Source organism: Silene latifolia, chromosome X (assembly GCF_048544455.1).
Source record: "Silene latifolia isolate original U9 population chromosome X, ASM4854445v1, whole genome shotgun sequence".
Lineage (NCBI taxonomy): Eukaryota > Viridiplantae > Streptophyta > Magnoliopsida > Caryophyllales > Caryophyllaceae > Silene > Silene latifolia.
The window spans coordinates 45,635,453-45,649,613 of NC_133537.1; the positions used below are offsets into that span (position 1 = coordinate 45,635,453).

The following is a 14,161-nucleotide window of genomic DNA, read 5'->3' on the forward strand; positions in this document are numbered from 1 at the left end:
TAAATACAATTATCAGGTGTCACACATATATGGATGTATTTGGCCCAAGTGGGAGATTGTAAGAAATATGGGCCTAATACAATAATATATGTGGACATATTATTAATTCGGTATTAATTGTATTTATGTGCTATCTATTAAGTTAAGCCCAAATATAAAGTGATCCACTACGGTGTATTAAATACGGGCTTATTTACGTCTTAAAAAGCATGGGTCATGCTATTATTTAAGTGTAGATATCCATTAAGTTTGATAATGCATGATGGGCGCATTAGACTAAGAAGAGAGATCCTTGTGGTATGCGTGTCTACTAGAAGACCTAATCTAGAAGACCGTCCCTTCAGGCGGTTCATCTCAAACTTTCGTCATGTAATCAGGTACGCTTCCGCATCTAATATTTACCGAGTAATTTAGTATGAAGTTATGGCCTTTAGTCGGATTAAATCTAACAAGTGGTATCAAAGCCACCTTTATATTAAATTATTTGGATCTGATTTGATAATCAGTTTGGGTGTTTCGTGCTACGGCACGCTATATTAATTGATATGGGATTGTTGGAGTTTTCGATTTCGGGTGTTTTTTTTTTTTTGCGCACCGCTTAAAGCTTGAATATCATTGACTTGTGTTTTTGATTCACATGCATGTTTATGTGGGTTGAGTAATTAATTGGAAAGAAATTAACATACACATCTCTCATCTAATCATGCGTGTATGAATTAAGTCCACAATTATGCATGTCTCCGAAATCACACTTATGTACAGAAGAAAGAATTAATTTGGTTTAATTGTTAAGGTCAAATGATTTGGGTAATTGAGTTAATGGTCAGGCACATATCAGATTTTATCTCATGATTTGATAATTGAGTCAGACTGAGTACTTAACCAATTCGGCTAAGACAGAATTAATATAGTGGTGGGATAAATTCACACATACGGTATAAATTGCATGCGATGATATCACGAGTTATGGACATTGTTTGCATTCCGTATTAACCCATATGACATTCGTAAGTTCTCAGCGCAAATGCATTGATGTATATGTTCGATAAAGATTGGAGATTTGTATCCTTATCATATGCTTGAATAATTTGGAAACTTGGTATATAAACGTACCATTGAAGGTTCATGTGCAAAGTATTTTTTTTGTTTTCTGCTTTATGAATTATGCATATGATAAATTATGATTTATGGATAATTAATTTTGGGTTGTTGGGTTATTAAAGACATCACAATTCAAAGAAAGATAAATGTGTGCCCGCTGATTATTACTGTTCGGGTAATATACTCATGAATGCTTGCTCACTTAGGGTCCGTTTGGATTGAAAGAATTGGAGGGAAGGGGAGGGGAGGGAAAGGGAGGGACTAATTTTCCTTCGTTTGGATACAATATATGGGAGGAGGGAAATGGAAGGGGAGGGAAATGGGAGGACTTATTTTCTCCCCTATAGAATAATCCATAATCTTTCCAAGGGAGGCAAGATTTGGAAAGAAAATGTTATTTGGACTCTCATTTAATTATGAAAAGACAACTTTACCCTTACTAAAAATCTACACACTCAACAAATATCAATCAACGACATTCTCCACACTTCTTCACTCCCTATTCTAACAAAATTTCTAGGGTTTCAAATTGGGGATCTAGGTTTATGAATTGGGGATTTATGATTGCAAATCGAATTCCAAATTAATTCAATCACAAATGATTATCGGTTCGTTTTCTCTCTTCTATCTCTTCTTCTCGTAAATTTTTTAATACTTGAACTCGAGTTCTATTGATTTTTCGATGGTAATTCGATCGAATTACATATTTAGTTCGATTGAATTACATCTATAGTTCGATTGAATGTTTGGTATTGTTCTTTGGTAGTGTAAAACTTCGTGTTGATTACTATGTTTGCAATTTTAAGACGGTTATATATGTTGTATTGAATTTGAATATTATGTTGGATTTGATAATTATGTTGGAATTTTAAGACGATTTTTCTTTGGTATTGAATTTGGTTATTATGTTGGATTTAATTATTATGTTGGAATTTTAAGACGGTAGTATCTTTGGTATTTTTTTGGTAGTGTAAAACTTCATGTTTAGTATTGTTGCTGGTAGTGTTGCATTTGTAATGTGATGGTAAATAGGTAATCGTATTCAAGTTCTTACAAAATCACAAGCTTTGCAAATAATAAACTGAGTCTTTATGAATGTTGTTTTTGTGTTGAAATCAACTTAATTTAATTTATTTCTTTTTAAGATATGGATAGAGACTTGGAGAGTGTCAGAAATGAATTATTGATGGGTGATGATGAACAAAGCGATAAGGTGGCTGATGGAGAGGATGAAGAGAATGAAAATTTAGAATTAATATGGGGAAAAAAACGTCGTGAAGCTGTTGTTCATGTAGCTGCTTATATTGCATATTTTACTTCTTTGAGAACCATTTGTGATCAACCTAAAACTTTCATCAGAAAAAACACTTTGGATGCATACATGAAAAGAGAAAGGAGACGTTTTGAGCTAATGGATGATCTTAAGGTTACTAGAACTTGTCAGGGTCTAATTAGGATGAGCCCACATGCTTTTGAAAGGTTTTGTAAAATTCTTAGAGATGGGAGATATTTATTAGACACAAGACGATCTTCGGTAGAGGAGCAAGTGGCAAAATTTTGATAACATTGTTAAAGAATGTTCAGAGAAAATGAATCAACCTCTCACCAAAGCTCACCTAAAGAATCGTCTTAAGACGATAAAGAAAAACTTTAATGATGTGTTTGATCTATTCGGTGCTAGCGGTTGGGGATGGAATGAAGTGACAGCAATGTTTGACAATGAAGATGAAGTTTGGGAATCGCTACTCGAGGTATGTACTTAATAACTATCTATTTCTTTTGACTTCTTGCTGCTCATTTCATAGAGAGTGGATTTTACAAACTAGTACAAAGGTAGTGTTAAGTTCTCGAGCAGATTGCATTACTTGTTTTTGGTGAAATCAGTTTTGATGTTTGACCGAAATCGATTCCGAACGAGCCTCATTATTCACAAAAGTACAGCAATACTCTGCAGTCTGCACTTCTGCAATTTCAGGATTCTGAATTGCAATTTCAGGATTCTGAATTGCATTCTGAATTGAAACCAAACTTGCTTTAGATTGCACACGACTAAAATGATGAACTAACCAGAGAAGATTATATTTGTAAGTTGTTACTATGGAAATGAGATTTACCTGATATAACCATTGCACTAGTGTCAATGCTGCACTTGTTAATAGTCACTGAAAGTGGTGACATTATTTTCACTTATAAATCAAACTGGTTACCTGCTTCTCTTTTGTCACTGTGGTTGTGGTTAATAGTCACCGTTAATTGTTCCGATGATTGCTATCTTGAATCGTTTTCAGAAAAAACCAGAAGCTAAGAAATGGAAGAACACCCCTTTTCCTCACTTTGATTTGTTGGCTAAGCTTTTTTCAAAAGATCGAGCTACTGGTGTTGAATCCGCTACAGCTAAGGAGAAGAATGTTCACATGAAAGAACTATTATTGACTCGAATGATTGGGGCACGATGGAAGGTAAGACGGGTGATTCTAAAGACTACTGATTCTAAGAAAGGGAAAAAAGAAAGGCAATCAAGACGTTTTGCGGGAAGAAATTTCAATCATCAAACAAGGTTTGGACAATGTTGCATGGGCTCTTCGAGAGGGAAATGAAGTAATTGAGAAGGGTCGTCCTCGAGTTTATACAAGTCAAGAGGTATTTGAAGAGTTATCAAGCATGGAGCTTGATCAGATTACTCGTAGGAAAGCTTATAGGTTCTTAAGTGCCAAGCAAGCGAGGGTGAGAGAGTTGTTTGGGAGCCCACCTGAGGAGCGAAAGGAGTATTTAATCGAGATGATGATTGACGATGAGTGAAGCAACCAGAAAAATGTAGCTGCTTATATTCAAACAAGTATCATGGTTTTGTAATGCCAAGTATTGCGGATGTTCGTAGACTTGATTCACTGTTTAATCTCGTTGTATGTCGTAAGATTTTAGTTATCTAAACACGTATGCTTAAGATTTTATTTCAAGTTGTTAGCAACTTAACTAATCAGTGGCTTTTCCGAGTTTCGGAGAGCGATGCTTATCTTCTTTATAGTTTTTGATTCTCCGTCTCCCTTTTCGTTCTCTCTTTTTGCCCGTCTTTCCTCCCATATTAATATCAATGGGATGCTATTACAAGAGGATTGACGAGGTGGACAATTTACGTAATTTAGATGAAGCAATGATCAATTTCCGAAAATCCGCAATAATTTGTTATAGCTGATAAATTCGTGGTGAACATTGTAGAGAAAATAAGGCTGCATTTCCTCAAAAAAAAAAAAGAAAAAAAAAAGCTGCTCAAAATTTAAAAGGAAAAAAAAAAGAATAATGAGAAAATAATGATGTTGTTACACGGTGCAAACTGCAAAGTGAATATACACAAATGAATTCACATGAGCTGTCATCTCCCTTCTAACTTAGATGGAAAAGTAAGGGCATTATTGTCATTAGTCATCATTTACCATCAGCATCCTCCATCCATTCTCCTTCCTCCTCTTCCATTTCCCTCCCACCATTTTTGTTATCCAAACAACCTCAATCCATTTACCTTCCCCTTCCCTCCCCTCACTCCCCCTCCCCTCAGTCCCCCTCCCCTCCCCTTCCCTCCTAATATTGTATCCAAACAGACCCTTAGGGTATGACAATTAATATTGCTAATTGTAATTGTCTTACATGTTAGTTAAGTTCAAACTAGCAGTTAAGATATTGGTGATTGTTATGCGTATGATACATGTCGGTTCAATTTGTTCCATGTGATAAGTTATTCTTATCAGTTAAAGATAATTTATTGTTTCAAGAATTTGGTAATTATAGGAACAAAATTAATTGAAGCGAATATGTGTTTGGTAATTTGACAAGGGAAAATAAGGTAATATAGTGGTTAAAAGACTACTTATTGTTAAAGTTTTAGTCACTTGTCAATTAAGGATTTATTTTCAGATTCGTTTATATTGGCTATTCAATTTTATGAGATGTCTAATATTTTAGGTTGTTTGATTGAAACACTAAGTCGCCAAAGTGACCTTTATTGTGTAGATTAAATAATGGGTAAATTGATAATTTATACCTAGTATAACACACTTTTTCAAATTTTATACCTAAGTTAATTTTTTTTCAAAACTTATACCAAAAATGTTAGTTTTATCCAAACTTGATACCAAATCTCAAAAAAAGATATAAATTGACGATTTTGCCCTTACTAACTTCTATATCACCCTTTCCTCCCAACATTAATCCTCCTCTCCCATCCACCACATAAACTCCATCACCATCACCACAACCCAGCTTCTCCTCCTGCCTACACCACCACGAGTGTCAGGCTACCCCACCGCATCCCACCAGCGAACCTTCCTAGTGCTACTCCATTAAACACCAATAAGTGCCACCTCATTAAACACCAATCACAAACTTACAATCTTATCAATCGAAACCCACAACAATGGAATACCCACCTACATTATATACAAACCTAAAATCACTAACTTACCCATGCCCCACCACCGTCACAACCCCACTTCGACCGGACCTATGCTTCACCTATTACACTGCCAAAAACACACCAATCCAAAACATTTAACATCATTACCCACCATAAAAAAACGCATTGTCCCACTACCTTTGTTTAAGATTTTTTGTTTTTTAGTGTAGGGGGGATATTTAGTGGCAAGGGAAGGTTTTATTGGGTAGAAGATGGTGGTTAGGATTTAGTGTTCTATGAGATATGGGGAGACACCGAGAGGGCTTTTCAGAAGGACATTATTTGGGGTTGCGGCGCTGGCGGGAGGGCACTTGGGCGGCAGCCGACTCCGGTGGTGGTGACGGCGGGGATTGAGGTGAGTGGTGGTGATGGTGGTCGTGGTGAGGGGGGTGTATGTGGGGGAGGATGTGTGTGTCAGTGAGTTGGTAGAAATGGGTTGTGTGTGGTGGGCAAAACTCAAGAGGTTGGTGATGGGTAATTAGTAAGGGTAAAATAGTCATTTCGTGAGATTTGGTATTGAGTATGAAAGAAATGAGGATATTTGGTCTAAATTTTGAAAGAAATTATTCTAGGTATAAAATTTGAAAAGTCTCTTATACTAGGTATAAATTATCAATTTACCCTTAAATCTTTACACCTTAACATAAAAGTGAACAAGGGTGTACACTGTTCAAATGAATAGTAATTGTGCACATCGTTTCAGCTCAAAACGAATTCCTTGGCTGCATTTGGTGTAGAGCTCTTGGGCCTTTTTTTGGACTTCCTTTACGAGTTGGGACTTCTCCTCACATTATTATGTTAACTTCTCTCTGTAGTCTGTCGGTCTGTCCCCATCCCCTTCCTTTTCTCTTTCCTAAACCAAACCCACATCTCCGTCTTTCCTCTTTAATCAACAATGGCGATTCATCGCGATCAATCCCAGGTTTGTTTTGCGTTAAATAATCCTTTGGAGTAGACTCAATTCATTATGGGTATGTTATTTTGAGCATACAAACAAGTAATTTCGCAAACCCTAATTTGCTTGATCTCACGTAAATCAATCGAACCCCCAATTAATTCAACAAAGATATCAATTTTCCCAGGGGTTTGTCTCTCAGTTCATTATTCTCTGTTTTTAGGGTTTTTTTGAGTCCTAATTTGATTAATTCGATGGATTTTTAGGGGTCGTAAGTTGAGTACAAGCAAGGAGGAGTAAGTTGAAGCGGAGGTTGATGCTGAATATGCTTATGTTATCGAAGGTGAAGGTTTCGAAAACCGGGGCGTTCGGAAGTCCAATGATAGTGAATTAGGTTCTCTCTTTGGGGTGGGCGTTACTGGTAAACTACCGCCATTGCTGACTCCTCTTCATTTGTCTATTTTTGACTACCAAATTTCTATATTGTACATGTCGTAACTGTAAACTACCAAGTTTTGCTAACTAAATTATATTGAAGGTACTCGCCCTTTTTCCGTTCTCTTTGTTTCATGGATACTTTCATTTCGTACTCTCTTCATCCTGTTTATATTGTCGTCATTTAATTTGATTAGATGTTGTATTTAAGATAAAGGTTATTGCCTCATTGATTTTCATGGTGAAATCACAGTTGTATGATTTAAGAGTTTTTCCTCTAATCCTAATTTGACCATCAAATGGGTGAGGCAGGCCAAGTTTGGGTTAAGTCGATTTTGTTAGGTGTATCCCGTAAACTACAAGATTGGCCTCTACAGGTTTGGCTTGGTACGACTCGTAATATGAACTGTTGTTAATCATAGAACTCAACGTGTTGTGTCAACTCATAATCCTCTCAACGGTTAACAGTAGTGATAATCCTTTCAACAATTAACAATCTCTTCTTTTTCCTATTAGCAAGTTCCTGATTTGAAAATTGTTTAGTCAAGCTTTGCAGACCATCAAGATAGTGTCTTTGCCACATGAACAAGGGTGTACACTGTTCAAATTATTTCCCTGATTTTAAGACCAAATAACCATTTGTTAGATTATTTTTTTGTTGACAAAAGAAAAATGATAAATTAGGTTGATATAGATCCATGTCCAGTATATTAAGTCACAAACCATTTTCATTAAGGAAGATAGTTCACCCTCTTACAGAGTTATTAGTAACTCAAACCCCATTTTGATCGACTTAGTTTGGTGCTCTGTTTATGTGTGTTGTGGTGCATACGTTACTTTTCAAGTGATATATGGTGATATACTGATATATTTAAAGTAATTTTTTTAAATGAGCCATATCAACGATTAAATTTTTAGGCAAAATCACAAGTCTATATCAGCCTATGAAATACAAATCATACGTCTATAGGGTGTCCTAGCAACTGATTTTGTCAGTTGCTTAAATCAGTTGCTTTCTTACTATTTACCATATCTATTTTCCCTATAGCCAGATATGGTAAATACTTGTAATGCATATCATTTGCTTTCTTACTATTTACCGATGTCCAGTACATTGGTTGATAGTCCTCAACGCTAAAAAGTTGGATAACTGCGTCAGATAATGATTCTGGTTCTCTTGCAATGCAAACAACTTTGAACAACCCTAAGGGTGATTTAAGTGAGCAGATAGGGATTTAAGGAAGCACTCTAAAGAGAGAAGTAATTCTAAGTTGTTCAAATTTTGAAAGCGCACTTTATATTCTAGAATTACAGGGAAAATGCTATTTTTGATAAGGATGACGGCAAGTGAGCTAAACAAGTAGAGGATTGACATACTGCCTTTGTAATGTCCTTATTTTAGAAACTATGGTTTGCTATCTTTATTAGATTTCTGGTTGTATACTCCGTACTTTCTCGACAATCGTATTGATTTGTTAAATGTCAATTATGAAGGTGAGATGACTTTGAGCAAAATTACTGCCACAATGTGATTGAAGGAGCCACGAAGAAGGCATACAAGAAGGTAAAAGTTGATATAAGTTTCTTAATTGTTTGTTTTACAACTCCAGTTCTCCTGCAATTGATTTATTATAAGTTGATTCGTTGAATTTGATAAACTTCATAAAGTTATTGCCAAACTATTTGCCTCTTAAACTTGCGATCCAAATTAGCAATCTGGTTATAGGAGAGGGAGAACCACAAATAGAAACGCACATAGGTGACTCTTCCAGCATTGGGCCGGGGGTTTTTTAGCAGAATTAACGCTTACGTAGCTAAGTGTTTCTCTTAAATGCCCATGATATTTAGGATGGTTAATAGCAGTGGTTAATGTAGTTGGAGTAGCAAGGAGAGTAATTAGTGGAAGGTAAAACAGAGGGTGGTATATTAGTACCCATGCTCTAACATCTTAAATCAGCCCGGCCCAAATTATCATGGAAAACTCTTTGTATAAGTATGTAAATGCAAATTAGTGAGAATATATGATAGTGCGAATTATTTCCTCTGGTTTGGATGCGCCTGTTCTGATGAGTTTGTCTATGGATAACTCCGTAAAAGTAAGCCCAGTTAGGTCTATTGACGTTTTCCGTTTTCGCCAATTGTTATTATTTCGCGTTTTGGGTGCTTCTGTTTAGTTCTATTATTTCATTCTAATTTATGCTCACCATGGGACATGTTTTACTTTTTTAGTCTTCGGGATTGTAGCCAAAGGTGTGTAAGTCACTTTCTCCATTTTAAGTTTATAGTATGGATTATCAGATCAAAAGAAGAAGCAGAGAGAGAAGGAGATAACGAGGGAGAGAGGGAGGGAGGAAGATGACTTTGACATTTTTTTGTTATCGTCGTAGAAAATTCCTTTTGTAATGGCTAGGTGACGGCATACTGCCTCAATGGGGAAACAGGGAAATGAATTGGAAGTGCTACACGGAATTGTTCAATCTCTATTGATTTTCGTAATCATTATGTTATCTCATATTGTTGCTGTGTACTCATGTGTGACGTCTTGACGAGTTACTTGTTATTTTAAGGTGATTGGAGTAGTTTAGGTCTATTTGGCTTTAGTATTTTACACATCCAACAAATGAAATTTTTGATCATGTAATTTTTCTTGTTCTTATTATATTGTAGATAATCATTTATATTTAAGTGAACTGGAGTAGAGGAATTGGGTTTTTTATGTTTTAAATTGAGTCGGATTATTATTGAGAAGTTCTGTCTTGAAATTACAGTCTTTGTTTAATTTGATAGCTACTCCTTCTAGCATAAATTTGTTTGGCTTATTTTAGGTTTCAAAAGATGCACTCTTTGAGTTGCAAATTATTTTTGCTTGTCAATTTACAGATGTTCAAACATGGCAGGTTCAAATTATGGAGAATTCGATGTTCAAACATGGCAAGTAGAAAAGCAAGGGGGTGTTTTCGCACGGTTTTACAAAATTCAATTGAACCAAGGCAGGTATAATGAATTTATGTAGTATGATGTATCTTTTTTTTGGGGTAGTCTGAGGCACAATAGAAGTTGATGTTGTGTAATGTGTGGAGCACATCACTGAGCATCGTACGCAACAAACATTAATACTATTATGTGGGAAGTTCAAAAGCATGGTCTTCACACTTGAATAATGATTTCAGCAATTCTCTGAATTGTCTTTGTTTAATCCTCAGGAGCAATCGGTTAACATTAATCCTAGCTTTCTACGAGGTCTTTATAAGCAAGCTGGAAATCGCAGGCGGATCGATTGCAGTACTCTGGTATCATTTTATATTGTCTGTATAATGTAAAAAGATCGTTGATTATATCGAGTTTTTTTTTTTTTTTTTTTTTTTTTTTTGAAGAAATAGGCATGAACGAAATTAATTTTAATTTATGCCTTAATAAATATGCCTAGAAGAAAATTTCAAAGAAAAGGTTGTTCATAATCCATAAAATCTAAAACCAAAATTCAATCATCAGAATAAGACAGTTTAAGGTATTTGTAAAAGAACATCTGATGATTACGATTGAAATAGTAATAAAGAAACAAAAAAGATATAAAGATCTATGCCATTTGTTTTTGGTTTTGAAATGCATTTTAAAGTTGGGAACAAAATCGTATTTTCTGAGTTAGACGAGAAGGATTCGGATGTACACAGCCTGAACCTTTAAATTTTTTAAAAAGAACATGTGATAAATAAGCCCTCTTGTAGTTTGCTCATGGTTACCATATGTCCATATTCATAAAGAAAGAAAAGGTAATAATTCTCTATGCCATTTCTTTTTGTTTTGAAATTGAATATTTAAAAGTTGGTGACCAAATTCGTATTTTCAGAGTTAGTCGTAAGGGATTCTGATGTACGTGGCCTTTTGATGTTTTTCATTGAAGTCGTGATGTTCTATGGATTATACCGTGTGGTTGTAAACTAACATCATTGTTAACAAGTGTATTTGGATGTGCATCAGTATGAACTAATTTCTCGTATTTAGTTGCAGGGGAACTCGAGAAAGCATGCCTTGCAGCTTGATTAGAGACTCGGAAGCCATTGCAACTCCCGGCTTAACACATTGCGTACATGCTCAGGCGTGATGTGCCTGTCGTATGTAAAGCGCAAATCCAACAACCCCGAAGATGGAAGAGTTCTTTGCCGGCTTTAACCTTCAACAACAAGAACAGTTTTGATGGATCTTTCGGTAAAAAAGGGGGAAACATAATCAGGTATTCATATAATTTCCAATGGTTTACATTCGATTTCTGTCTATTGATTTGATTTAACTTCTGGTTTAAAGTATTTCTTACTCGTGTTTGGATAAATTTCTGGAATCAAATTGGGTTTAGATTTGATTAGCCATAAATATGTGGTCTAAGCAAACAACAACATAGGTGCATGGTTTCTAATTTTGGTTAGCCAAAAATGTAATTTCCTTAGTACAACTGCGTTTGGATGCAATCATAAAACATAATGACAGACTTCAATTTGAGTCTAGTTTAACTAGCTGAACGCTAATGACATGGTTTCTAATTTTAAATCAGACCAAAACCCTCCGGTAAACACAGTGGCACCGATCACCGCAGTCAACAGAGTGGATTCCCGAAGAATGAAGGATCTCGTGGCAGCGGTCGTGAGATGACGGCGTCGGTTCCAGGGACAGAAACATACATAGATATAACAGATATATCCAAATACCATAGTATGCTTTCTATTTATTGGCAGACCATACAGTTGTTTGGTGACCAGGTTTATGGTTTCGCCATGGGCTCCTGACAGGATCCAGGGATAGGGTCTAAATTCAAGGTATGTCTTTGGTTGATTAAGTTAAGCAATTCCAAATGCATCTGCTTTTTATAGTGTTCTAACTTACGCCTTACGGTATTTTGGTCAAGTAAATTTGACTCCCTTTGCTTTCAGTTGTTTCCGTTGACTTTTAATAATGAAAAACGGAGAAAGTAATGCATATTTTTGCAGACGATATTTGGGTTGATATTCATTATTATAGACGATACTCAATTTCATTTTCTTTTCGTAGCATTTTCAGAATTTGAGTTGGCAGAAAATTATGAATTGTTAACTAAGTTTTACTCTACTTTGTGATGCATGTTTAAACTGAATATGGGAGCTCAGCTGATAGTATCTGAAAGAAAGTATAGAATGTGTGAGGTGGTCCACATCTTGCTCTGATTTGCGCTTGATGTCATTTGGGGCTGCTGGGTTCATGGTCCATGTTTGGTTGCTTAACACCTGCTCTATCGTCTCACAAGGTCACGATGGCTGCCTAAGTTAATGAGGTACCTAGACTACCTAAACTTGACAGAACTTTCAGTCCTCCTAAGATTTGGTAGTAAGCATAAAAAGTTCCCCTTGTATTGTGTGATTGTGTCAGACCTGTCAGTATTTTAACGGGAAAGAGATGAGATAGATGAGTAATAGGGATAACATCAGTAAAGATGACTTTTTGACACACCTCAAAATTTAGACGGTTTGTGTAGTTTTATTGTATTTTACATTTTTTATTTTATCCTTTGTGAGGGGTGTTTTAATTAAAGGTAAATAAATGATTGGGACGGAGGTTGTACATTTCTTTAAATTGTTCCGATTATGTTTAGTCAATTTTAGGATAATTTTTTGAAGGAAAAATGTTCTTCTGGGTTATTGTCGTTTTCAGAATTGTGTAGTAGTAATGTCGCTTTATATTTAATATCCCGATTGCCTATTTAAGGGGCAGCTGCCTTTGCCCCCCTTCAACCACTTGCTTTTCTAAAGTTCAAGGTTTTTGAAGATCCGATGATTTCGGCTGCTGATAAAGTTAATATTCATTGAGTTTTTTGCATTTATGGATAATGGATTATGTAACTTAATTTGGAGTAGGATTTGGTGTTTTTTTAATCAAGTTTGAATCTTTAGATTTGGTCAGTTAATATTCTAATTTTGAAGTTTCTCTTTATCCAGTCATCATATGCCAACAGTCTAGCATAACAGTAGTTACACATTATATCAGTAGTTACACATCGTATGCTTCTGATATATCTTTTGTCGAATAGGATCTGAAATTTGAACCCCAAACATATGGCGTCTAAAGCGGACAGAGTTGGATCGGCAGGGCCTCTCAAAAATACCCTTAGTAGAAGAATTTGATGTTCCTAAAATCAGTTATCGGCACTATGTTCCTCTGGACTTTCAACAAACTTTAGAGGTGATTGCCGCTGCACTGCCCTTTAAGTGTAGTTCTATCGGAAGTGTCGAAACACACCCCAACAGCTTTCACGGCATGGATATCTATTCAACACCACAACAGTCTCCAAAGTTCTACCTATATGGTTGGTGATATAGCTCCGAATTTTATCGAGGCAAAGCAAAGCCTAGCTTGGCTGAGAAGGCTATATAATATTTAAACCATCTACAACATTGAAGTTAATTATGCAAACTATAATCCTAAGAAAATCGAGTCTGATGCGATATTGTGTGACTATAATCTAAAGACGTGTCTAAGCTTGGAAAGAAACATACCAACTAAGGCCATGTAATCACACCACGTTTGAAATTTAATTAGCTCGAGCTACTTATCGTGTAATCACCGATATCTAGAACGTGCCTCTTTTATAGCTACGTAAACTGGATTATGTGAATTGTTGGTAATTTTATGAAAACCCTCTTTATAACTTTGTAAAAATTATGGATTAATGGTATCTTAATTATTCGTATTTTTGTTAATTTAAATAATTATTCACTATTTAAGTTCTCAAATCTTAAATCAATTATATCGGTTTCTATATCTTGGGGTGTCGCACGCACCGCGTGCGATACAACAACTAGTAATTTAAAATATCAAGATAATTGTGTGTGAGTGGATTTTATGCGGGTAATGGTCAGCCCAAAGGAAGACTATTTCTTGGCCGAAATTCAATCATACTTGTGGTAATAAAAGTGTAACAATTTTTCGGTTTTTCATGTGAGTGTCAAGTCGGCCCAAAGGAAGGCTTGATATTTGACATGATTTTACTGTTAATATTTGATTACTATGCCAAGAGTAGCACTTACAAGTCTAATTATTGTCCAAAGATGAGGTTAGATGTTGTACTAGGTATCATGTGATGATGGGGATGCCAATATTGAATCTCAAAATCAAGTTAGGGGAGTGTCATTATACTTATGACACTTATAAGAACTATGCCCATAAAGCTTTTAAGATGAATAAATTCAATTTTAAGGTTTAGTGTGTGTGGTTCATGCGAATAATGGCCGGCTCAAAGGAAGGCCATTATTTGGCCGAAT

General features: G+C 35.6%; 1 long non-coding RNA gene across 1 annotated transcript; it reads left to right on the forward strand.

Annotated features, from left to right (window-relative positions):
- The first annotated feature begins 277 nt into the window (after nt 1-277).
- On the forward strand, nt 278-4,058 carry LOC141621380 (uncharacterized). The gene is made up of 3 exons (XR_012532273.1): nt 278-377; nt 2,247-2,852; nt 3,390-4,058. It is a non-coding gene; the product is annotated as an uncharacterized LOC141621380 (long non-coding RNA).
- The last annotated feature ends 10,103 nt before the right edge of the window (nt 4,059-14,161 follow it).